At 37.2% G+C, this 25,740-nt stretch overlaps 1 long non-coding RNA gene across 1 annotated transcript in view; it reads left to right on the top strand.

The window, feature by feature from the left end:
• LOC141795291 (uncharacterized) overlaps positions 1-25,740 on the top strand; it is a 26,811-nt gene extending 1,071 nt beyond the window's left edge. The window contains exons 2-3 of the long non-coding RNA XR_012598581.1: positions 6,590-6,657; positions 25,632-25,740. This is a non-coding gene — a long non-coding RNA (uncharacterized LOC141795291). The remainder of the gene's footprint in view (positions 1-6,589; positions 6,658-25,631) is intronic.

Here is a 25,740-nt window from a genome sequence, read left to right as displayed (position 1 = left end):
CCATGCACTAATTTATAGACATGAGGTTAGGAATAAAATAAGAAACCTAAAATGTGATGATTGAACTGCACCATCAATAAAGATAAAGACAAAGCAAAATGAGGGACGAACAATCCATTCAGATGAGTTGTGTCCACTTCTACATCACTTTAGGTATCAGACACAAGGGGGTCAACCTTTTTAAGAGGTTGTGATGTTGATATCATCCTGTTGCAACAAAATAGTTGTTTTTCCAAAAGTATCAGATTTGAACAGGCAATATTATTATATTTACAGGTACAGGTTTGCAAAAAATCCACATTTTTAACAACAAATTAATTCAGGGGGCTCATGCAAGCCACTTAGCCAATCAGCATAACAGGAAATTTTACTTCAGCCACATTTAATGCTAATGATGTTCTAACTCTGAAATGCTAACACAAGTTATGATATCAGGACTTGTATTTGTTGCCCCTAGCTTATTTTTGTAAACTGGTGTTTTAAAGAAACTTTAACTCAGCTTCTGTCTGACACCCTTCGTTTTATCAGCTGTCTCATCAGGACTTACCACCTCAGAATCTGTTCGGTTTTTGCCTCTAAACTTATCTTTTTAGTCGTATAACGGTAGTCTGAATCATGGTCATGAGACTGACACCACTCTGAGCTCTCTTTAATTATTTGAAACAGTATGGTATATGATATCAAGTTTAACAAATGTTTTCTTTTAAGCAAGAGGTCTCAACCACCTGGATGAGGGGAGGCTTATATCCTTACTTGTATGCATAACTTATAACATTTAATTTTTTAATATTTTAATTGTTTGAAGCTCTACTGAACACTTGAGAAAATCACTGCCCTCTGTCTACATTGTGTCTGTGCATACCTGTCAATCCAATCACAGCTTTGAATTACTACACTTCATTCAAGCTAATAGCCTGAAAACAAATGATATTTAAAATACCTGCTGGGTTTAAAGGATGGAGTAGGGCACAGTCCCTGTAGAAATTATTCCATTGGGATAAATTATAGAAGTGAGTGTAAACCAGCCAGTGGCTTGCGCTAGGCGGCCAGAGAGCAAAAATGAAGGCCTTTAAAAGTATTTTTACAGAGAATTGGTTTTGTATATGCATGTGTGTGCACGGATGTGGGTCATTTGGGGGTGATGGGGGATTCTTGTGAGAGGAAAATCATACAAACATAGGGAGAGCTTTTGTCTCATGAGTGGGACAAGGCGCTGGAGATAAGGGGTTCACTTGAATGAACAAAGACATGCTTGTCATCCCACTTGACAAGTGCATCTTAACCAAACACACCTGCCAATGTTGGTTTTATCGTTCTGCAGTAAGTACACACCACTTGCCTGAGGCCCCGCCTGGGCAATCAGTCAGACTGAGATTATTGTATTTATCTAGAGTAGATCTTTAAATGAAATGCTACGGTTAGTAAAATATTAGGCTTTTCAAAAAGGATCTCACTCTCTCCCTCATATTTTGTCACAACTGTTGGAAGGTGAATAATCAAAGCTGGGTATTCTTATGACCTGGGGACTGTTTAAAAATCAATAGTGTCACAAAGGAAACGCCTGCCTGTATAGTAGTTCATGAATCTGTCTAAAATTGTCTATTCAGCAAGCCTTAAATCATACATTTCTAAAAGAGGATCTTTACCACCCTAGACTGTCAATTTAAGATGAATTTTAACAATTGAAATGAATATAAACCATAATCATCTTGGGATGCAAGTGACCAAAAAACCAAGATTAATTTACATAATTTGGATTACATTTGTGTACCCCATCTCTAAAGGTGCATTTGTTTTAAACACAGCATGAATATGAACTGTCTCTTCAAATAAATACATAATGAAAACAACATTTAAAAATGAGACTTTGTACATCATTTTGTCAGCTGGCTTTGGTTATATGCAGAAAAACTTTGTGTCACTCCAAAGTGGCACAATGGATCAGCTCAAAATGCAGTCAATGTACAGTTCAGTGTAGAAAGATTCATGTTTACAAGTGAAGCTAACAGTGAGGTTATAAACACCTATAATGTCCAAAGTCAGGCCCAGAGGCTTTTGGTCTATTTACATACTGCCCCCAGCTTTTATCTTACTATTTATTAACGATGTCACTGAAATGAATTATGTTCTTAAGTATGTGTACATTTACTTTTTCTGTCACATGCAGCAACCAAACCTAAGTCTATTGAGTAACATGTTACTAAACTACATCTGGACTGTGCAGAGGCTACTTGTATAAAACTTAAGCTCTATACATTCAGCAGAAACTTAACAAGTCTAACAGCTAACATCTTAAAATGAGTAGATTTATCATGATATGAAATGTGAGGGTTAAAAAAAACACACCAGAGGACACAAGACTGGATTTAACTTGTGAAATGGTGCAGGTGCATGAAATAGTTCAGAATGCAGGATAACAAACACTCAAGGCTAAAAATGTTGTTTGCAGATCAAAATAGTCTGAAAAACGTCATGAAAAACAGTGAGGTTTTAATGCAGAAAACTCAAAACTTATTATCAGGTATCAAGAGAAAATGAGGGTTGATTTCATAATTCTGCAATGATGGGAAATGATTTGACCACAAAATTTAGAAAAAAAAAATCAAATAGAGCATCCATATCCATATTATGTTAATGTTTAATAGATATGTCAGTAAGAGCTGCTGGCTTTTGGACATTTTCACAAAAAAGAATACCCCCCCCCCCTCCAAGGTGGATGCTCCAAAGCCCCACATCATAGGTCAGCAGTCAGAAATAAGTTTGGAGTCTGAAGTCTGACTACCATGTGTAAAATGTAGCTGGAGCTTGGTTGTAGAGCTGGTCATCACCCGATGGGAAGGTCAGGACTAGAAAAAATGTTCTACTGAAGTATTTCACTCAGATGAATTTTGACGCGTCAAATGAAAAGTAAATATGCCTAATTCTGCATCATTTCTAGGTCAGTAATGAAACTCCAGCATATTTGTGGCATTGACCCTAATCAGCTTCTTTGTGTGATGGCCAGATTTCCTGGAGTTGTGTCTTCCATTTAGGAACACATTAAGATGAAGCTCCAGTGCTGTGTATGATGAACTCTACAGAGACTCATTTAGCTTGTAACTTGTTTGCAGCCATCTTTACCAACCCTGGGTGGAGTGACAAGAAGCTCATCTTATACTCATATAGCTAAAGGTTTTGTTTTGTCTTCAGTCATGTCATGACAGGAAACGCTGTGTACCATATTTATTGCAACGTTATATAAACAATAGGATTAGATATTTGCATGAAGTGATGTGATATGTTTAAAAGAGAAGTGGACCAAGCACTGATCCTTGAGGCACCCCTGTTGATCTAAGAGATCTCCCAGTGAAGTAGGACATAAAACAGCGGAGGCAGATGTTGAGATACCAAGTTCAAAGAGTGTGGAGAGGAAGACCTGGTTGTTTATTACGCCAAAGGCATCAGACAAATCAAACAGTATCTCAGTAGAGTAGACTTAAAGTGATACTCCGGAATGGAACAAGTTGGGTCCTATCACAAGGTTTAGGGCAGAAATTACCCCTACAGCAGTGTTTTTGTGCAGCAGAAGTCCAGGGCGCTCACACCAAACACCCCCTCCCTGCTCCTCTGCCGGTTTCCTCTGCACTCAGACGGGGACATTTTTTACTTGACCAAAAACACAAATAAACGGACTCCCACTGAAAAAATCTGATATTGGTCTGCATTCACATTTTATTAAGAGAATTTTCAGTGCGTTACTTACTCACAAAAACACCGCTAAATAAAGCTCTAGTTCTCATCGTGTCGTAAACGGCGCTACCTCCGCTGCAGAGCCACAGCTGGCTACGAGGCGCTCGCCGCTTAGTGTATCAGTCCTCGCGCGTGGTGTGCCAGATATAAACAAACGCAGGTAGTCTGCCAGGACGAAGAGACATGATGAGAACTAGAGCCTTATTTAGCTGTGTTTTTGTGTGAAAGTAAAGCACTGAAAATTCTCTAAATAAAGCGTGAATGCAGACCAATATCAGATTTTTTCAGTGGGAGTCCGTTTATTTGTGTTTTTGGTCAAGTAAAATATGGCCCCGTCTGAGTGCAGAGGAAACCGGCAGTGGAGCAGGGAGGGGGTGTTTGGTGCGAGCGCCCTGGGCTTCTGCTGCACAAAAACACTGCTGTATGGGTAATTTCTGCCCTAAACCTTGTGATAGGACCCAACTTGTTCCATCCCGGAGTATCACTTTAAAGTCAGACATACCTCAGACCACACAGACTATTGTAGACAGGACTCAAAGTATTTTGACAGGAAAAGCAGAAATAAAACTGCAATCTGGGTTGAGAACCTTTGGCCTGAGCAGTTTTTAACTGAAGAATGTTGCATGCAAACAACAATGGAAACCAAAACACTTTCCAACCTCCAAACAGTCTTTCTTGGCCACAGAATTTGCATCCATATCCAGAACCTTTGGGTGCGATGTGTACAAAAGTGGCCGTTCCTTCAGTTACTATGTAACAGGTAAATGTATAAAAACACAGATGGATGTCATGAGATAAAAGATGAAAGTCAGAGCTTACCAGTATCATCTGTAGTCTTTTATCACTCTCCTCTGGTTTGTAACAAACTGCATTTCAAAACAAAGCATTACGTAGTAAATTTAAGAGTCGTAGCATTAAGATCCAGCCTGCTCTCTGAGGAGGACTCTGGAGGTCATAAACTGTCTAACTTCTAAGTGAACCTGCCTGCACAGCCTGATCCACATGTTGAACAATATTAGCTGTGGCCCCTAACGACCGCCATTCACCTTGTGCACATGGTTCTGGTTTAGGCCCCTTTTTTCCAACACTAGAAAGGTTGTATTACATTTATTAAACACTTTAAAAAAATCTCTGACTGCAAGATTGTCCATCTGTGGAGGACAAGAGAAAATATATGAAGGGGCATGAGGAATGGAGGGGAGAGGGGAAACAGTTGTGTTGCTGCGGGTCTTAATGTGATGCAGGTCTAAGCTCTGGACGAATGACTGATTTAAAAGGTACAGCTTTTAACCTAGTGAACAGTTAGATCACAGATGACTTTTAATAAAAAAAGGAGAAAGGCACACAAATCACCCTCGCTTTGCTCCCAGGAATGTTTTTGTGCATGGCTTTGATATACGGCTGCAGATGTGTGACTGCAGCGTGACGGGCAGAGCTGGAAAGGGCCTGGTTACTTCCTGAAACCTTTATATCTACCTTATAACTCCAGAAATATTAAATACCTGTAACTAAAAAGACCTGTCCAGATCAAACCTTGTAGAAAAATGAGGATACGTTGAACTTTAGGGTGAACCATCATTTCAATAATATTTTTAAACCATTCTTTAAGAGTGTGTAGCTTCATGAATTCTGTTTGTGCTTTTATCAGGTGTTATAGATTGTTTTTTCGATGATTAAAGCCCACGGCAGTGTAAAAAGTGAGTGGAATGAGTATCGACTTGAATTAATGCTAAAACTTAAACTTCCACATGGTTTGTTTAGTTCATAATATGTAATAACCCAAATGAAGAAGCCAGGTATCTCAGAGTTGTCTTTCAAAGCGCAGTGATAGTATATTGTTAATGGGAAGACCAGTTAACCCCAGCCGTATTGGCTGTGAAAGGAAGCTCGGCAGCAGTATTTGAGGGCTTCCTCATAAATGGATGGTTGCTTACTGTCCTATTCACAGTGTACTGTGTTCAACATGCTCCATTTTTTTTTTCAAATTAGTATATTGTTATTATGATTTTTAAAATACTTTTTACACGTTTGTGGTATACAAGAATGCACTATGTTCACTGACACATTTGACCTCCTTACTCTCCCAGCACTGCTCCACCTTACTATACTTCATGTTGCTATAGTTTGTTTATTTTCTATCTGCCTGTATGGTTGCCACATTCATGATTTTGGTTATATGAATAGATTTATTTATTTATTTATTTATTTATCCATAGTTGATGTAAACATAGCACAAAAAGTAAGGCAATCTGTGTTGTAACAATGCTTGTAAAACCTGGTTCTTTCTCTCTTAAATGGAGACACATTTGTAAGCAATATGTGGGATGAGTTTCAGAGCTGAGTTTGTGTGTGAAAAAATTGCCAAATCTTCCCTAAGAAGGTCAAACAGCTCATTTTGCTGCTGGTGTTGGTATTTTTTGAATTTGAATGATAATTTTCAGGTACGTTTGCCTTTTTATGACCTTGCATTTAAAGAGTTTCCAAATTAGTTACCATAATATATTTAATGGCACTTTAAGACACAATCACCCTTTAATAGTTTAGTTTAACTGTTTTTCTAATTAAAAATATATTTAAGAGGCTGTGAAGAGTTTCTCAGCGATCTTAAAAAGTCTCCCTCCTAGATATATGCCTGATCATAATCCACTCTTTAAAATGAGATTATCAAGGCCATAGGTTATTTTGAAATGTTTCGTAGCTCATACTTTGTAGTTTACCAATTGGGTCAAGCTGGACCTAATTGATTTATGGCAAGCTAAGTCTCTATGACAAAACCACGCTGGCTAACGAAATTTAGTAGTGGGAAGAGAGATGTGTGTTTTTCCTCTGCTGAAAACAATTTCTGTGATTAATTTTGTAGTGATGGTGGACACTGGAGCCTGACTGTCAGGTAGAAAAAGAACAGAAGGGCAGAAGAAAAATTAACAGGTAAGTGATACAGCCCAAGCTAAAGGGCTAATTTGTTTGTGATAATGTTCATTCCTACCCACATGCAGCATGACACGTCTCACAGCGCCGCGCTGTTAGTAGCACTACATATGGACAGCTACTCAACTACTGTATGAACTTAAAGTTTACTTGTTGCCACGTTAGCCTATGGATACATTGAAGCACCTGGCTGCTAATAGTGCTACATTTAGCCAGCTACGATGTACGGTACAAACTTGCAATGTTTGCTAGTTGTCACGTTTCAAACAACAGCCCTACTTAACTGTTCTGATAAATACCTTACATTGTCACATTGTATCCGGTAAAAAGTTTACTTGACAGTTTGTTTTTGTTCCAAAACAAACGCACGCCTGGTTAAAAGTCACGTCTTCACGACGGTGTGTTTGAGACTCCGGGCCAGAAGGTAGCGAGGCAGTCCAGTTAAGACAGATCCTCCTCATAGCATCTTTAAATTGGCTTGTACTTGCAGCTCTTTTTGAGTCTTTCTGACTGCTCGTAGCACTTCACATTCACCCATTCACACACTGATGGCAGAGGCCACTATAGTAAGGAACCACACATGTTCACACACCCCTAATCAAAAGCTGGAGCAATTTGGGGTTCAGTGTCTTGCTCAGTGATACTTTGGCATGTGTCTGCAAGAGCTGGCATTGAGCCCCTGACCTTCTGGTTCAGAGACAACCCACTCCACCATTGAGCCACACCAGTTATTATTATTATGTTGAAATGCTGACTCAGCATTTCAACATATTGTTATCCTGTGACTTTATTCCACTTCTTCTTCTTCTTCTTCTTATTCTTCCGTACGTTTTTTGGCTCTTTTCACAGCCTTCAAATTTTGTCCGATTTTCACCGTTCAACTTTTAAACTATTCAGCTTGTTTAGGAATAGTGTGCTATATCTTTTCACTTTTCTAACTATTAAACTTTTTGATTTATTCAGCTTTTTCCAAAAAAATTTCTCTATGTTAAACAGATGGGAAATTTCAGCTCCTCTGACTAAAATCTGCTTCAACTTCAACAAGCTCTAACTTCAGCTTACTCCCACTTACAGACTTCATTTTTGCTTTAAAATGTTCACTGATCTTTCCACTACTGATATCTGTAATAACGTTTTTAATATCTTCAACTGTTTTTGAGATTTCACTGTCTAAGCGACACAAACTTTTCACTCTTTTCACCTCTCCTCCTGCTCTTAGAGGGCGGAATGTTTTCAATTTGACTGAGAGAAGCAGCTGCTGCTACTGAAAAAAACTGCCAATTAACCTGCCATAAAATTCTCAAACTTGACTCAAATCAAACAAAAAAGGCTGCTACTCCTTCAACTTCAACTGCTTCTACCTTTTGCAGACTTTGACTCGAGACTCTGTTCACACATTAAACTGGTCCTATTCTCCTCATCTCATTTACACATTAATCATAGATTTCTGCTTTCTTCTACATTTTTAAGATTTCACTGTTTGGTTTCTCTCTCTTTTTATTTAATTATTTTAACTTTTGTAGGCTGATTTACATTTCCACTGTATCCACTTTCTTTATCCACTCATTGTCTTTTCCTCATTTCTCTTAACATTTTTTTTTTTCCTTTATTTTACATTTTCAGTTTTTTCCACTTTTATTCAAACTTTTCCAGCTTCAGCATTTCAACGCATTTGCTGCAAGGAAATGCAACTTCTCTAGTTATAATTATCATCATTATTTTTTATCATGAATGATAGTAATAATAATAATAATAATAATAATAATAATAATAATAATAATAATAATAATAATTATTATTATTATTATTATTATTATTATTATTATTATTATTATTATTATTATTATTATAGTAATTTAATCATATGTCTTACACTCTGAGAATCTTAATTTTAAAAACATTTCAGGTTTTTATATTTAATGAATCAATCAACCAGCCCTTATTTGCAAAGCACCTCTCATTGAACAAGAACATGATCAATCCTCGCTTTTCAGCCAGAAGGCACTTTGATCAGTTGATATTAATAACAATCAGGAATGTTGGACAGTTAGGGTCAGTGCTCCTCTAAATATTAATAATGATAATAATAAACTTTATTCATAGAGAGCCTTAAAATTAATACTGAACAATAAACATTGACAAATTACAGATAAATCAATAAAAACACAACAGTACAATCACACATTAAAAGCTAAGTTTGATGCTTGGTTCTGTGAGGTGGAGACAGGAAGTTGATGTGTGAGGAACGCAGGTTACGGGAAGGAGCATGACCGTGGAGGAGATCATTGGGGTGGGATGGAGCCAGGTGGTGGAGGGCTCTGTGGGTGAGGAGGAGGATTATAATCTGTATGCAGGAAGGGATGATGATGACTAACCATGGCCTGGTCATCGATCAGTTTGTGGAGTGGTGTGAGGAGTCTGACCTCCAGACAAACATATCAGCAACCATGAGTTAAGGAGGAAAACACTGATGCAAGTTTTAGGGTTTTTATAAGATAATAAATTAAACTTTGTGTGGTCAGTTGTGACGCAATACGCAAAGGGGCCACCAGGGCTTGTATTATTTAAGGAAACTCTCATACTTTGATTTAACGTGTTTTTATTGAGGCTGTTCAGTAGTTTTCTGTTGTGTTATTGTTCAGTCACGCGTCTTTAAAGGAGAAAAACTCTTTAAACCTGTTAGAATAAAAACAGTCCACCCAGCTGATTGGTGAGTCACAGCCTTAAAAAGCCTCCGTGTACACCTGACAGGTACGAAAGTTCTACATAAACTAAACTAAACTAAACACCAACTTCTACTTTTTGTAAAATACGTTTCAATTTCTACCTCCAGACAGAGGTTTGCAGAACAAAGAGGCACAGAAGCAGCTTTGTTCATGTTTCTATCACTGAAACAAAGAGGTCATGTCATTATTTATTCTGTGTTCTTCTTGTTTTTATTTATTTATTTGGATCCTATTTATTCATACATTTTAATGATATTCTCTCTCTCTTAAACTATGATTGGTGCAGCTGACATGCTCTTATTTTGTGTTTTGGTGTTTTAATAGCTGGTCAATCCTATTGTGTGTTTCATGTTGAATAAATGAATGAATGAATCTTTGTTAGTTCATGTAGATGAAAACTTTAACAGTGAAAAATACAAATAAGTGAAAATCAGAAAACAAAACAGGACAATAACTTCTTGAGATTCTCAGTTTACAAGTGCCAAAGAGAGCAGGAAGAAGCATAAACTTAACTAATCCTACCTCTTTAAATTTGATACACTAAAATTATAACACAGTCTTATATTTACTAACAGACATGTTATCAACTTGTTGCAGGACAAATCAAACTGTAAATAAAGTAGCATAACCTAACATGACATTGTAACACAAAGCGGTGTACACGACCAAAAATTAGTAGTGACAAAACAGAGGGAATTAAACATGAAATAAAACCTCAGAGTGGATAAACAGGTTAAGAAAATCTTCTAAAAAAGACGTCATTAAAAAAAAGTGATGAGATGAAAAAACGCTAGAGGAATAATAAAATGTCAGAAATTAGAACAGATGCTAAAGACTAAGAAAAGGGGGGGAATAAGAAAATAACAAGAAAAAGATTTTTTTTTAAAAACTACTGGAATAAAAATGTAAAAGTATTCTTAAAGTCTGCAGTGCTGGAATGGAAATGATATGTTACCTGACTGCAGCTTTGTTTCTTAGAGAAGCATTTTGATGATTATTTTACTCAGGAGGCCGACAAAGACGCTACTTTCTCATTCCTCAAATGAAAGTAAGTACCTGTCTCCTCACATGCACGCTCTAATGTCAGCGTTACAGCCTCAGGTCTTTCTCAGCAGTGAAGGAGAACAGGTGTTTGTCCAGCTCCAGCTACAGAAAAAAAAAATCCCGCTCCGCTCTGTCCAGAGGAAGCATCCACATGTGTATGCCCTGCAGTCAGCCTCGTACAGGATGAAATAATTCATCAGAACTGCTCAGAAGAGTAACTGTGAGCTAAAGTTCAGAGGCATGCTAATGACAAGAACATGTTCCCTGAAAAAAAGGAACTGTCAGCTCTGAGTGAATTGGGAATGGCAGAACAGAGGTTAGGCCATTCAGACTCCTTCTGTCTCTGTATAATCCATGTAAAGGGCTTACAAATGTCCAAAAGAAGTTTGTTGCATACATGATTCTGTGCTCCCATGGCACTGCCTCATTCCTCCGGTCCACTTCTGCCACAGCGCAGCCTGTTGGTTGTTCCAGGACTTCACTTTCAGAGGATGAGGGATGCTTTTTGCAATACCTGTCATGGCTGCTTTTTAAATGTTGTGTAAAATATGGTCTAATATATTTTAATAAACTCTCATGCTGAAGGCAGGAATTTTCACAGTCAATATAAATGCAGCTGCATTATACAGCGGGATGATTTAAAGTCATTTAAATTCATTTAAAGTAATGAATGTAGAACATGGTCTGAATGAGTCTCTGCAGATTACCATTTTGCTAAGATGGTGAAAGGTATAGTGTTCCAGGAATTTGCATAGCTAATAGGATATGTGTGTGTATCTCTCAACTGTTACAAGCGGTGAGACATTTAAATGTAAAACAAATACTGCATTTGGAGAGACTGCACATAAAAACACACAAATATGAACTAGTATTACCTTAGCCCCACAGAAAAAAAAAAAAAAAATGAGTGGGATATATCATTACGTTTAGCAGCCTTCAAAGCTCCCAGCAGAGTGGAATCAGCTTATTACCACTTTCTACAAGGATAAACATCCCACACAGCTACTCAGTCTGCACAATTTTATAGCAATTTGCTTACATTAAGAATCAAATTAACATTTCTTCTTTACACACAAACACATCCAACACAATGTTGGAAAGTCTGCCTGCACAGGGACGCGATGAAACTTCAGTGTGAGGTAGACTGGAGCCATGAAACTCGTCACTGTGGGTTGTTTTAAAAGGAAGTGCATAAATAGGACATAAAGACGAGGTTTTTGCAACTGCAAGTTCAGGAAATTTACTTTAATTTTTAACAAAATCTGATAAGAAATGAATCCCTAGATTTCAAGGAGCAGTGGTTTAGGTTAGCATTCAGTGTTTCACTGTGTCTGAAAGTCAAGATGTTTGAAATCATCCAAATAGAGCAACGTTTGTAAAGGAAGGGTAGGAAAAAGAAGCTAAATTAAGACATTGTTTTAGCATTAGCTCAGTGCTAAAGAGATGTTTTGTATTTTATTTGTTTTTTATTGTTAATAGGCAAATGTGTGCGCACATTATTCCCCCCAAGTACAAGTGCAGTTACTTTCATGAAATTTTACTTAAGTAGACGTAAAAATATTGGTCTAAAACTATAATCTCCTTAAAGTGCTGTATACTTGTTTATAAATCAAGAGTTGTGGAGTATAGGGGTTAAAAAGATGTCAGTAAGATCTGAGCTCCAAATGCAGTCAGAACATCTCTTCCTGTGCTGATAGTTGAAGTTTAACCAACAGGAGAGCTTTAATGTGAGAACAACACATACAGGCGGTCCTCGTGTTAGTAATGGGTTCTGTTCCTACGATGCGTCGTGACCCGAAATTCTGCACAAGTCGAATTTTTTACCCTAGAGACCCCCTGAATCTCCAAATAACTATCCAAATACATGTATTATACTTCATATTCATGGGAAATGATGCTAAAAAGGTGAGGATACCAAGAAAAAATACGGAGCACAAACGCAGACAATCTGCAACATGATGCGACTCGAGACAAAGTGGACGATGCTGATGACCACCTAGCACTGCGTGGCTGTGTATTCATACGCACTCCGCGTCAAAAACTAGTACGCGTCGTAGGAGCTTATGAACAGAGCGGCGTAACTTTGTAACTTCTCTATTTTCTTATGTACATATATTTATTTTCGTCGTAAAGTTGAAACGATGTAAGTAGAGGACCTCCAGTATTTAGGTTGAAGTTCTTCAATCTTTGAATTTCCTCTCTGTTTTTATTTTGACCTTTGTAGACGCTCCCTACATCAAGTCACAGCCAGCCATAGAGTTCACTTTGAAGTGTGTCCAGATTGCAGGACGGCTTGTTCTGATCAGAATCAGGTTTATTCTCACATTTTGATCAGACTGTGGTTAGAAAAAGGTGTCAGCTTTATCAAATCTCTGTTTCTCTGAGCAGTTACTGACCTGAACGACCAACCTGAGAAAGGATTTGTTGTGATTTCAGTTAGGGCTGGGCGAGTACTGGGCTGATGCCGACCTTATTTCAAGGTATTTGTACTCGTGAAGGCTGTCGATACCAGCAGCCAATACCCAAGGCAAAAAAAAAACAAAAAAAAAACCTTACATGGAGTAAGTCCTCCTCTCCAGTAGTTGGTGCTACATTGCTGCGGTTTGACACCACAGCACATTTGCTTCAGGTCCTGTTCAGACAACATGGATGAAGTTGTTTGTGTTTGATTTCGGACTCAATATCAGAGTGACTGTGCTGTCTTTATTTGAAATAATCTGTCACACTTAACTGAAATTTTATGTATCAGAAGTACTAGTGGTGTTTGTACTCAGTATCACTGAGTACTCAAAAGGGAGTACTTGTACTGGTATCGGTATGACAGACAGTGGTTACAAACATCCCTAATGTTAGCATGAGCAGTGTGTTTTTCTCCTCAACATTTTTTCACCTGATCACTGGACTAGAGATGTCAGCCAATCAATGATGATGATCAACTTTGCTCCTTTCTGGTTGTTTTTATTGTTAATGTTACTAAAGTACAAAACTTCACACACACACACACACACACACACACACACACACACACACACACACACACACACACACACACACACACACACAAAAAAAAAAAAATACTGCAGCAGGATTAAAAATTACATTTATGAAAACTAATCAAAAGTAAAAGTGCACAAAAAAGCTGTTCAGTTACTGTCAGTGTGTCAAGAAGGTCATGAATAAAAAGATAATAACCCTCCATGTGTGGATGATACATGTCGATGAAGATGACCTTTGTATACATTTTTTTAAAGGCTAGAAATGATTAGCACCCGCCAACTTTAAAGAGATATTTCACACATTAGAGTATTCACAATCTGACTAGTAGTTTGATACAGTTACTGTACAAGATTTATATCAACACATATAGTCAATCATTTCTGGAAATTTCTCATAAAAACAAACAAGGTGTAACATTTTATAGAAGAGCTGTTGTGTTTGTCTTCCTTCATGCAGCCGATGTTAGACTTTATTAACCTGTGAGGTGAAGGTATCTGGAGTGTTTTCCTGCTGCTGCGTCCACAAACTCCTCATTCACATGGATCTCATGTGTTCCAGATGTCCAGCTTTGGTGTGTTCATCTCTTTCTGTTGGTTTCAGTGTGCCACCTTCTTCCTAATGCCTGAGAGAGGAGTGTACTTTAACTGACATTAGTCCTCACATCCTTCAGGTGCCAGCGTTTTGATGATTGGAAAATCATTTTAACATTATCAGAGTGACAACAAAGGTCAGGGTGTGATGAAGAAACGCTGAAGTATTGTCAAAGTTTGGTGTCATATCAACCACAAAAAGGTTACACAGATGACATTAAGCGGCTCTGACATCTCTGATTGGCAATTTGAGGCCTGTGACCTTTTGTGATGTTCGGCGTTAGCGCTGAGCGGTTATTTCTGGGTATCAAAATTATTTATTTTAGAGGATCTTTCTTTGTTGGTGTCTTTAAATATGATGTGTGTGAGACATTTGTATTCAAACACACAAACTGCAGACTGCGCGTTAAAATTTAAAAATTTACATTGTGATGCATTACTGCTTATTAAGCCAAAACACTCAGAGCTCCCCCTACTGGCTGGCTGCAGAACAAACTTCGCCTCCTCCATGGTAACGAATGGAAGAAGATTTAAACTGTGAAATTTAAACACAGGTCAAATATGTTAGATGTGTGTTTCCGCGTGGTTCTTCCATGGAGGCAGTGTTAACATCTGACAATGAGCAGAAATAAAAAGCTTGTTGTTTCCTAACACACCCAATACTGATGACACCAATATACACTCTAAGCTTTTACTCATTTTAATTAAAATATATTTAAAACCTGACTCTGATTCCTGCGCAAAGTCACATTAAAATGCGACACTGGCTGTAAATGTGCTCATTTCCAGCAGAAACACCAATTTGATGCTCATCATGTGCCCTGGTGTGCCTAAAAGCCATTTAAAGAATGCCAACGCAAAGCAGCATTAAATATTCATGTATTTTGCTAATCATTTATGGAACACATTATTATTTCTGCCGCCTGTTGTGTGGATTAGAAACGACTGATTTACCTCCTCACTCCCTCTCACGGTAAGAAGAATGTAGTATATTTATTTATTTGTATATATATTTATATGTAAAGTGTCTACCTAAACCTTTGAGACTCATCAATAGAAATATTGTGGATAATACTTGTGAATGTAGTTGGCAGAGCTACACCCCGTTTTTATTCCACGCCATGAGGAGGACTAATCCATGAAGTGTGTGGGCGGGATGATTAACACAGACACCAGCTCTGAAAATATGTTTGCTTTGAAACTCTGAATGTAACGTGAACATGAAACTATGAGGAACTGGCAGAGAATGGCAGCACATGAAGAGCTCAGGAACTCACTTCATGATTGATTGTGTAAAGTGAAAATAAAGAGCGCTGTTGTTCCTGGGAAGAGGGAGGGAAGGAGGGAAGGAAGGAAGGAAGGGAACAGTTTTCAGACATGGGCCTGAACAGATACTGAAGCTGGACTAACAGAGATGTATCAACGGACTAGAGAGTGGTTTTAAACATTATCAGTGTGTCAGCTGTGAAACATCATCACTCAGGATATCGTAGAGGCTGATTTCACTCAATTTAAACTAACAAGAACAAGTTGAGTTGTATGTGCTGTTTAATTAAGCTTTGACCATTTAAAAAACATGGTTCAAGTCAGCATCAGGTGATCTATAAGGAACTGTCTTTAAAGTAACTGCGTCATGGTTGAATCATCCCTTATTAACCCCTTCAATCCCACTGGCAACATCAGACACCACAATTTTTTTTATTTTTGGAAACTCTTAAAGTATTGATTTGACTTTAGAAAGCTGATTTATGCTTTAAAATGAAAAAAAAAAAAAAAAAAAATCTAAATATATACATGTTTTGTACTTGGAAAATTTAAGGATTAAAATGCATGCACTCAATTTGCCAGAAAAAATACTAAGTTTATCAGTCCAAGTACCAAATACTTTTGTTTTTAACACTTTGAATTAAATTAAATGCTACCAAAAATTTTCAACAATAACACATCATTATTTTTAATGTTATAATTATTATTATTTTTTGTACATCTACTACACAAACTGATATCTCAGCAAGTGTTTATGTCTTGTTATTAAAAAAAAATCATATTTAACTAAGAGCCAAATTCACACATAGATCCAAAAAAATGACTTAGTTCACAATGTCAAAGATTCTGAATTGTTTGTAAAGAGTTCATAAAAACCTGCAACTGGAGTAAAAAAAAATGTAAATTTAAAAAATAACCTCTATCTTTTGAATTAGAATCCTTACTCTTGGATATTTTACTTGTTAAACTTTTAACGATGTTACACTATAAGATAAGGGCTTGACCATGTTTTTCCTTAATAAGGATAATATCAACGGTTGATCCATCTCTTCTTATGTTTAGGTTTATAAGCAACACTTCACTAACAAAATGTGCTTGTTAAGTTTCTTGCACTGAGACTTTCAGGTGTCATTTTGGTCTTTAAATATCTTGAAATGTGAGATTTTTCTAGACTTGTCAGGGGAAATTGGCTCATATAAAGTATAATTGGACATTTTTTCTTAAAATGAGACATAAAAACTTTCTCTGAATGTAGTTTTTGCATCTTAATTGAATCTTGGTTCTGTACATATATTTATTGTAAAAGGCTCAGTGTGTTTTTCTTTACGTTGTAACGTTTTAGTTACACATGTTGTATGAATTTGTTTGATATGCTCTTATCATAATGTTTGCACCACCCACTTATCTGCTGTAACTGTAAATTTCCCCATTCTGTGACGGATAAACTGTTATTTTAACTATCTGCTGTTTTGCTGCAGTAAATTTTAACCTCACACATCGCTGTTATGAATTATTTCTAAGAATTTTGCATTTACGTTTTTTTTCAACAACTGACCTCATATGAACTCTGAGTGAACTCTCACTTTAAATATCCAGTTACCAGACTTTTCCTCCTCTTAAATACCTCTTTAATGGCCTTGAACCAAAAAGTGTGTCCCATATCGTATCACCTTCAAGTTATTTCTAACTTTGAGTTTTACACCAAGTCTAATCATATAATCCTGTGAAATGATCACTCAGATTAATAACAATCATTTATTTATTAAACGCTTTATTTAGGAGCTGTGGGTCTTTAACATTTACGGAGATGTTATGGGTGTGGGATGCCAGTTGAGTAATGTAAAGGATACTCAGATGTAACAGAACTTCCCTCTGATGGAGAGAAATGTCTGAAGGCATGTTGGGCGGTGGGAAATTTAGCCTCATAAAGGATCTAAGAAAAAGAAGGATTTAGGAGACAGAGGATGAAATAGGAGGCGGTTAGGAGAGAGGACGGGAGTAATTACTCAAAATAAAGGCCACAAACAGAGCTCCTGCTGCTGCTGAAAAATCAAATCTGTCAGCCATTAGACGGAGAGCAAGCAGCACTCGTCAGTGGACAATGAGGCCAGAGGAGGAGGAGGAGTAGGGGGGCAGCAATTATAGCAGATGATAGAGTACCTTTATTGATCTAACAGCAGGTTAGTCACCAAATCTCTTCCTTTGTCACTTGTTGCTTCTGTCAAAGCTCTTCTGCTTCATCTCAATGGTGTTTCTCGTGGCAACCAAAGCATATTATGTCGAGCCCAAAAAGCTGGAGAGGGTTGCTTTTTATCCTGAGAGAGAATAATCAAAGGGTTGATCTCATGCCTTTGCAAGCAAGAGTCCTGATGACTGCTTTGAAGCAATAATCAGGACCCTCAGGGTTTGAGACCAGTCATTCAAAGTTTGGGGATTTCTGGGACTTGTAGAAACTTCTGTTCCTTTAAGAAGGAAGGAAGGAATCACCGCGGCTCAGAGCGGGACTTCAACATGTGAAAAACCTGCTTCCATTGTGAGCAATCTGCAAAGACGCTGCAAAAACTGAAACCTGTTCGAGTCTTATTTTAAATGAAAATGATCTTATTAGATCAACTGCATTTACAACAGCTTCAGAAAAAAAGACTTAATTCAAGATATTAAAGATAAAAATGACACTTGAAATGCTAAAGTGAGTAAAAAAATGGCTTCATTTTCATTTTGACAAACTAGGCACATTAAATTTTCCTGTCAGTACTGCTTTGATCCTTAATTTAAAAGTCAGACAACATATTAAATTATGATTCAAAGGAAAAATAAGTTACAACAGGTTAAAAAAACAGAGAGTAATGATGAAAATATCACAGATGCTTTTTTATTGTTAGCTTTTGCACCACATTGACGGTTATTTTTGACAAATAACTGCCGGTTATAAATCTCTTCTTCATTCATTATTTCATCAATTCATTCATGAGACATCTATGACCTGCTGTTGTACTTTTTTCTAAAGTTTTATTTTGAGTGTTTTTTTTCTTTGAAAAAAAATTTACTCTGAAAATGCATGTTTTTTTTTTTTGTGTATTTTTTTTTTCCTCAGAGAACGTAGCATAAATCAGTCTGACTGCTTTGTTTACAGCAGTAGCTTTAGGCAGCAATACAGCTGTACCATGTTGGTATTCCATAGTTTTGTCCCACATGAAAAAAAGTCATATAATTCAGGTCGGGACAATTTTTTTCCAAGTAGAAGCTCTGCAGTGCAGAACGCAGAAACACACCTGCAGCTCTGCATCAGTAAGTTATAATACTCACTGAAAAAAAGTGAACTCTGAAGTGTTTACATCTTAGTTTTGGTAAAAAATAATTATAAAAAAAAAAATCTTAAACTTTACAGAAATGAAACCCAAATTGCGTGCAAAGTAGAAGAAGCTGATGTCTTTATACAAGAAACTTTCACTTTTTCAGAGCAATTCAGGCCTCGTTTTTGTTTTAAACATCTTAAAATAAGACTTTTCTTTACTTTTCAGGTGAATTAGGCTCATATTAAGTCTGATAAGATCATTTTATCAAAAAATAAACAACATAAACATTTGCTCATATTTTACTTTTTGCAGTGTGACTGTTGAGCTTTCTTGTCACCAATGCCAAACGTCAAAAGATTAAATGTGCAGATTCAAACAGAAATAGCTGACAAGTTGTAAGGATAATTCATTTTTTAACTTGAACAAGGAGAGTGTCCTTATTCCAAGAAAAGCAACAAGCAAGATTCTGTGTACTCTCTTTGAGCATTTCAGGTGTCAGTTTTGTCTTTAAATGTCTTGAAATAAAACATTTTTCCAGACTAGTCAGGTGTTCATGGCTCATATCGAGTTTAATAAACATTTTTTTTTACTAAAATAGGACAAAAAACACTTTTTAGGATTTCAATTTTTGCTGTTTATATGGTAAATTCCCATTTTAAAAATGGCAACAGCTGAAATTTTTTAAGAATTTTTTTTCTAACATGTCAATTTTTTTACAACATTAAAAGATTCATTTATTGTATTTTTTTTATCTTTGTAAGCCATTCAGACCACATTTTCTTTTCTTTTGATATCATAAAATAAGGCATTTTCTGGACCTGCTGGGTGAATGTGACCTATATTAAGACATTTTTTTTTTTACTGGAAAGCTTAGTTTTGAGTTTTTGTGGAGCTCAGTTTTTGACAAGTCAGCAGTTCCACACTGAGAGAAAGGACTTGAAGCAGCAGTAAATTATTAGATAAACTGCTAAAGCGCCTGTTCCTTTAACAACATGAGGAATAAGTTGTGCTTATAATGAAGACATAAGTGAAAATTACATTTAAAGTCATTTGCTTATGATGATAATTAATTCTGTCTGTAATGTTTCTGGAGTCGAGATGAGAGGAAACAACTCCTATTTGTCGCATGTTATCACGCTGCTGATTGCTTCTTCTGCTGACTGAGGCTCATTTCCTCAAACAGCCCTGACCAGAGAGGGGATCCACATAAAGTCACACGCTCTGCGCTCCAATTAAAACTCAAAATGAAGATTTTTAATAGTGTTTTTAACCAAGAATATCAAGAACAGAGACGTGTATTTGGAGCATCTTTGTGAGGGAACAAGTTCATTTTTAGATAAACTTTAAAACGTCTTTGTGTTATATTGAATGTAAATGCTTTTTAATTGCTCTTCAAATGTGTGAAATTGCCCGAAGAGTTGTTCCCCGTGTGTTTGGGTTACATTACAGAAAAAGTTTATTGAAGTTTCCTCCTCAGAAGTTTCTCCTGATCTGTAAAGCGCTCTATTGTAGGGATCCAGTCCAGTTGTCAATAAAGAATGCAGAGTGCAGTAAATTGGTCTCTTAAAAATTCCTCCATGTATAGAATCCAGATGTAAGGAATATGAAATCCCATGAATCACTGGAAGCTGATTAGCTCCCCAACTGAAAAAATGTCTAAGCACTGAGCATCAGTCACGGCTCAAAGCAGATCTGTGAGATGAAGAGAGTCGTATATACTCCAAATATCGTCAGGTTTTAATGTGGTTTACGGAGCGATCACACGGGGGTAGAGAAAGATTCAGAAAGTGGAGACACCGATGTCTGATCCCTCAAGTCGACATTACGGTATTTGCTTGTAGCTCACACATACAAACATGTGCTGCTGAGATACATTACTGACATGACACAGAGCATGTAAAGACGTCATGTGGACAAAAGTTTCCTGCACAGACAAAGAATATTTCATGAGCCTCCTCCTCGTTATTTATTCAGTTCTTTAAAGAAAAGACGTCTCAGACTCTCTCCACCTTATTTTAGGAAATTTTCTCTGATTGGAAACTTTGTTGAGGAAAATTGGTGTTCATAATGAACACACGAAAAACATCGTCCCTTTCCTTCAAAATGCTTTCACAGCTTTAACAAATTTAATACGACTTCTCCTGATTGACAGGAGAGCGCTCTCCCACAATGTCTTCTTTTTGCTCTTGCATTCCTCGTCAGCAGCTGTGCCCCGCGCTGGACGGGATGGAGGCCGCACACACTCCACAGAACGTGGGACAAGCAGGACTTTTATTCAAGTCTCCGCCGGGGCCTGAATGTGCTACTCATGACACTAATCAGAAGTGTTTTTTGTGTCACTGCGAGTTTCATAAATTTGGTTGCTGCACTGTACGAGCTGCAGTCGTATCTCAGCAGCTGTTGCTGGACGCGGACTCACAGGAAAAACTGCGAAAAGATTTGATCTTAAGTAAAGTCCCTTCACTTAAAGCTGCACAGAGATTCTCCTGTTTGGAGGAATGAGTTTGTTGATGTTTAATAATGAAGCAAAACTAAGTAGTACTACTTGAAAGTATCAAAAATAAGATAAAACAGATTGTTCCTGACTCAAACTGCACTGTAAACCTCAAAGTTCAAATTACTCACTTCGATTAAGCTGTGAACTCTTATAATTTGTCAGTAAATTCAATTTACTCAAATGTCTGAGTTTTCAGTGTCGAAACTGATGATTTCTGAGTAATTTAACTTTTGTAACTGTTTCAGTAAGTACAACTTAAAATCATTAGTTTGTGTGACTGAGTTTTGTAACCGTGAGTGAGGAGGCAATGCAATCCATTTAAGAACCTGCTGTACTTCTAGACGTGCAGCAGTGGCACAGGTTGTCTCTGCTCCACATGACATGGACTGTTTGTCTGTGCGTCACAGCACGGACCAACTGTCTGTGCTCCTTGTGGCATTGATCAGCTGTCTATGCTCTACGTGGTGTGGACTGACTGTCTGTGTCAAAAATAAATAAAATATATATTTTTACATTTTCAAAATTGACCTAATTAGCATTATAGTCCTGTCAAAATTTCATTTTTTAATATATCAACCATTAGGCGCACACTGCAAAAATCAATAGGTACAAGACCCCATGCCATGGAGCACAGACCACCAGTCAGTGCCGTGGAGCTCAGACAACCTGTGCCCCCTGAAGAACAATATTTCAATGTACAGCAGGGTCTCATATCTGCTGCCTTCCCTCCTCACTCACGGTTACTAAAGTTTTCAAATTAGAGCTGAGTTTTGTTGTGACGGCGTTTGTAACCATGAGTGAGGAGGGAACGCTGTGAATATGAGACCCAGCTGTTTTTTAAAATGTTATTTAATTTAGTTGTTCAGATCTGATTCAGTTTTTTATCATTACATTCACTTAATTCATAAGACAAAATTATTGATATCACATCTTTCAGTTTGAGTAAGGTGAACTTATTATGTTTAACAGTGATATGCAACATTTTTTAGCATTACTTAATATTTTTATTTGTAACACAAAAGCATCAGGTTTATTTGATTAAAGACATTCTGTAGAATGATTTTCAATAAAAATCGTTACTACTGAAGATGTTGAGTTAAATTAACTTATTTCATTACTTAGTTTGTTTAAGGTAACCAAGTGAACTCAGAGCAAAACCCAACCACAGGCCAGCTCTGACCCTGTCTCTCTGATGATGCCCAATCAGCACCATCGTTTCTCCCTCATGGAGACTGTTTGCTAACCCCTTCAGTTTTCCAGTGTTGTGTTTGAGTTGACGCTCATCACGTTTCGTAGCCGCAGCGAGTCAGAGGCACAGTGGAGGTCTGTGCAGGTGGCACAGCCAGAGAGCCCGGCGGGGCTTTCCTGCCCCCTCTCCCCCCTTCTCCACAGGTGCTTATTAGCATATATGAGCTGCCACATGTTCCCAACGCGGCCATCGCCTGAGGGGGCAAAATCAGTCTTCTCCCATAATCTTCACAGCCTGACCGGGCCCTGGCTCCCACTAACGGGGACACATGGTGTAGCGTTTATGAGGCGCAGCAGAAGTATTACCCCGACGCTCTCCCTCTTTTTTCTCCTTCCCCTCCTTGAACTGCAGGATAACCTTTCTGACCAGAATCCCCTTTATTTACATACTCCACATCTGAGCTCAGGGTGAAGAGCGATATTGGTTTGATATCGATGTACGCTCACATATTTGTGTGTAAGTGTGTGTAAATGAGTGTGTGTGTGTGTGTGAATGAGCGTGTGTGTTCAAAGGCAGAGTAATCCAGTTGCAGACTTCTCGTTGCATATGTTCTGTGAAAAGATATCAAACAGCTCTGCAGTTGAAATGTGTTGCACCTGGTCAGCCTGACAGAAACCCATTGTCATCTTAACAGCCCCCCACTCAATGAGACATGTGAATGGTTCCGCTGTTTATGTGGGACAGCGAGGGGCGGGGGGGCCCGCCTGGATGGGAGCTGCCTGTGTTTGAAGTGGGCATATGGTCGTTGCATTTGCATTTAATGCCCTTCAGATTACTTGTTTTAACTCGTGCTAAACACCTCACTCAGTTGGAGCTAATTTGATGAGGTCATGGTATGACCCCGTGACCCCCTCTCTCTGTGCGCTCTAAGTGAAACCAGCTGAGTCAGAGAGCCGGGGAGACAGAGGTGGAGGAGAATAGTAAAGGGTCTCTGCCTCATGGTCAGAGTGGTCCGATGATCCGATCTTTCTGGAGCTTCATGTTTGCTTCAGTCGACGCCATGTTGGTGTGAAACATGCATCAATACACCTCAAAGTGTTATTACTGAACTCTGTTACTATTTGTTTAATCAGAAAAATTTAAACGGTAATGGAAACCGTGATATTTGGTTGATGGTTGATAATCAAATCAAAAGCACGTAACGTGGCCCTACAACACAAAACAACAGATATAGAGATGCACGATTTTGGATTTTTGCCAATATCCGATTTGCCGATATATCGAAACTCCTTTTGGCCGATACTGATACCGATAATCACAAGTTTGTTTGTTTTTTTCACTGTAAAGAAAGCTAAGTCTATCCTGTACTGGAATTTATATGTTACTCTTATTGTGACGGTCTTATTTGTTTAAGAAACACACATAAAACAAGACAAAAAACATTTGATTTTACCATAAATAAGAAATGTATTATTATTTCAAACTCAAGACATTCAGTATTGAAATACAGAAAAATAATTTCTTTAGATCACATGAACTTTAAATGTACAATGCATTTTTAAACATAACCAAGTTGCATTTGATTATTTTAGAGCTACTGTAACAACCTGGTGACAGACACAGAGCTCTGCAGAGCAAATAAATGAAGTGCTACATTTTATTTAAGGAGCTTATTTTTCAGATGGAAAATAATAATAATCCTAACTGAATAGCACCTTATCGGCAGAAATTTTCATATCTGCCGATACCGATATTGTGCCGCGAATATTGTGCATCCCTAAACAGAAACACAACAAAAAACGGCTGTTCCTCCTCCAGTTTTTGCCCAATCCACAAACTTCCAGCACTGACAGAAGCTGAGAAGCTGTGCTTTCTGTCAATTAAACTAAACTCATACAAAAAATCTATTTAGTTTTTGTGTATTACTTCTTTCACACTGCTAATACTTCTGTAGCATGTGCAATAAACATTCAAGATTAAAGAAGCTTTATTGTCACTCTGAAAAACGTTTACACATGGGTATCATGGGATTTCACTTTTAAGGTCCTGTAAAGTAAATGTATAAAAAATATTACATCTAAGAAATGACTCAAAGAAATACAATATATAAAGAAAGGGGATAGAGAAGAGTTAGAAAGAACAAGTAAATATTAAAAACATTTGACTGAACATAAAAAAAATATTAAAACAAGTAGCGACAAAGTAAGCTAGGGTGGCCAGATTCAGCAATGCTAAACACGCAAGGTGTATCATTTACCAGATTTTAAAAAGCAAGCTTATATACAACTCCTAATAGAGGCCAAAGCGCTCAGACAAAAGTATTATCAGATAATTTTACAGCCATAATAACAAATTTTTCCAGACTATATTTAACCTCAATAAAACGAGGCCAAAGCAGAAGTGCTGAACTGCAGTTCCATTAGTGTCCACCAGAGGCTAGCTCCGGAAATACTTGAAACCACAAACACACCAGTTTAAAAAAAGCAACAAAAAAGATTTTTTTGTTTTGTTTTTGCACATTGTACAGGGGTTGAATTCTTATTTAACTAATTAGTTTTAAACAAGTTGAAACCACAAGTTTCACATGATAAGAGGAACAGTTGACTTGACTGACAGGCACAGACACTTTAGCTGTAAGCAATGAGGCTACAGGCCTGCCTCGGAGATGACCAAGAGCTACTCTGCAAAAACTGAAACCTGAGCATAATATTTATAATTAATTTTTAGTAAACATGTCTCATCAGACTTAAAATGAGCCACATTTGTCTGACAAAAGTCTTCTTCAAGATATCAAAAGACACACATGATGGCTGAATTATTTGTTGTGAGTTAATATGAGTTAATAAATAAAGTTAATGATAAATAAACAATTTAAAAAAATCCCATGGGATAAGAAACATTTGAATTAAAGTTTCTCAATACCAAAAAAAAAAGTAAGAAAAATGTCTCATTTCAAAATTTTGAAAGACAGAATTTCTTGAAAAGATTAAATGAGTTGAGAGAAAAAAATGTCAAAAAATATTGAAACATTAAAAATGAATAAAAAAAATATTGTTTTCTTTCAATAAAAATAGTTTCTAAGTTTAAGAAACTTGACAAAAACATTTTCTCACCCCATTGTAAACTTTAGAAGTCATTTTTGTTTTTGATATCTTGAATTAAGAAATTTTCCCAAACTTAACTTAATTTTCCCAGATTAATGTGGCTCATCCTAAGTCGCATAAAAGCATTTTACTAAAAAAAAAAATTAAGACAAACATTTTCTTAGATTTTTTTTTTCTTTCCTTTATTTTTGCAGTTGAATGTTAGCCAGCATTACAAGTATGGTGACTGCTTACAAATGCTCCAAACCTCTGCTTTCTGCTCCAGAAACCATCAGGGTGATGTCTCTGAGGTCACGTCCATGTGCTGTGAGCGAAGCCACATCTGTCACAGCTCGTCTCTGAGGCCGAGCATCCGATCAAAACACGCCGAAGAC

This window comes from Halichoeres trimaculatus, unplaced genomic scaffold (genome assembly GCF_033239565.1).
Source record: "Halichoeres trimaculatus isolate MK-OKI-2021-1 unplaced genomic scaffold, fHalTri1.1 fHalTri1_scaffold_8, whole genome shotgun sequence".
In the NCBI taxonomy this organism is placed as follows: Eukaryota; Metazoa; Chordata; class Actinopteri; order Labriformes; family Labridae; genus Halichoeres; species Halichoeres trimaculatus.
The sequence above is the reverse complement of the archived record's forward strand: the minus strand, read 5'-3'. Positions and strand labels throughout refer to the sequence as shown.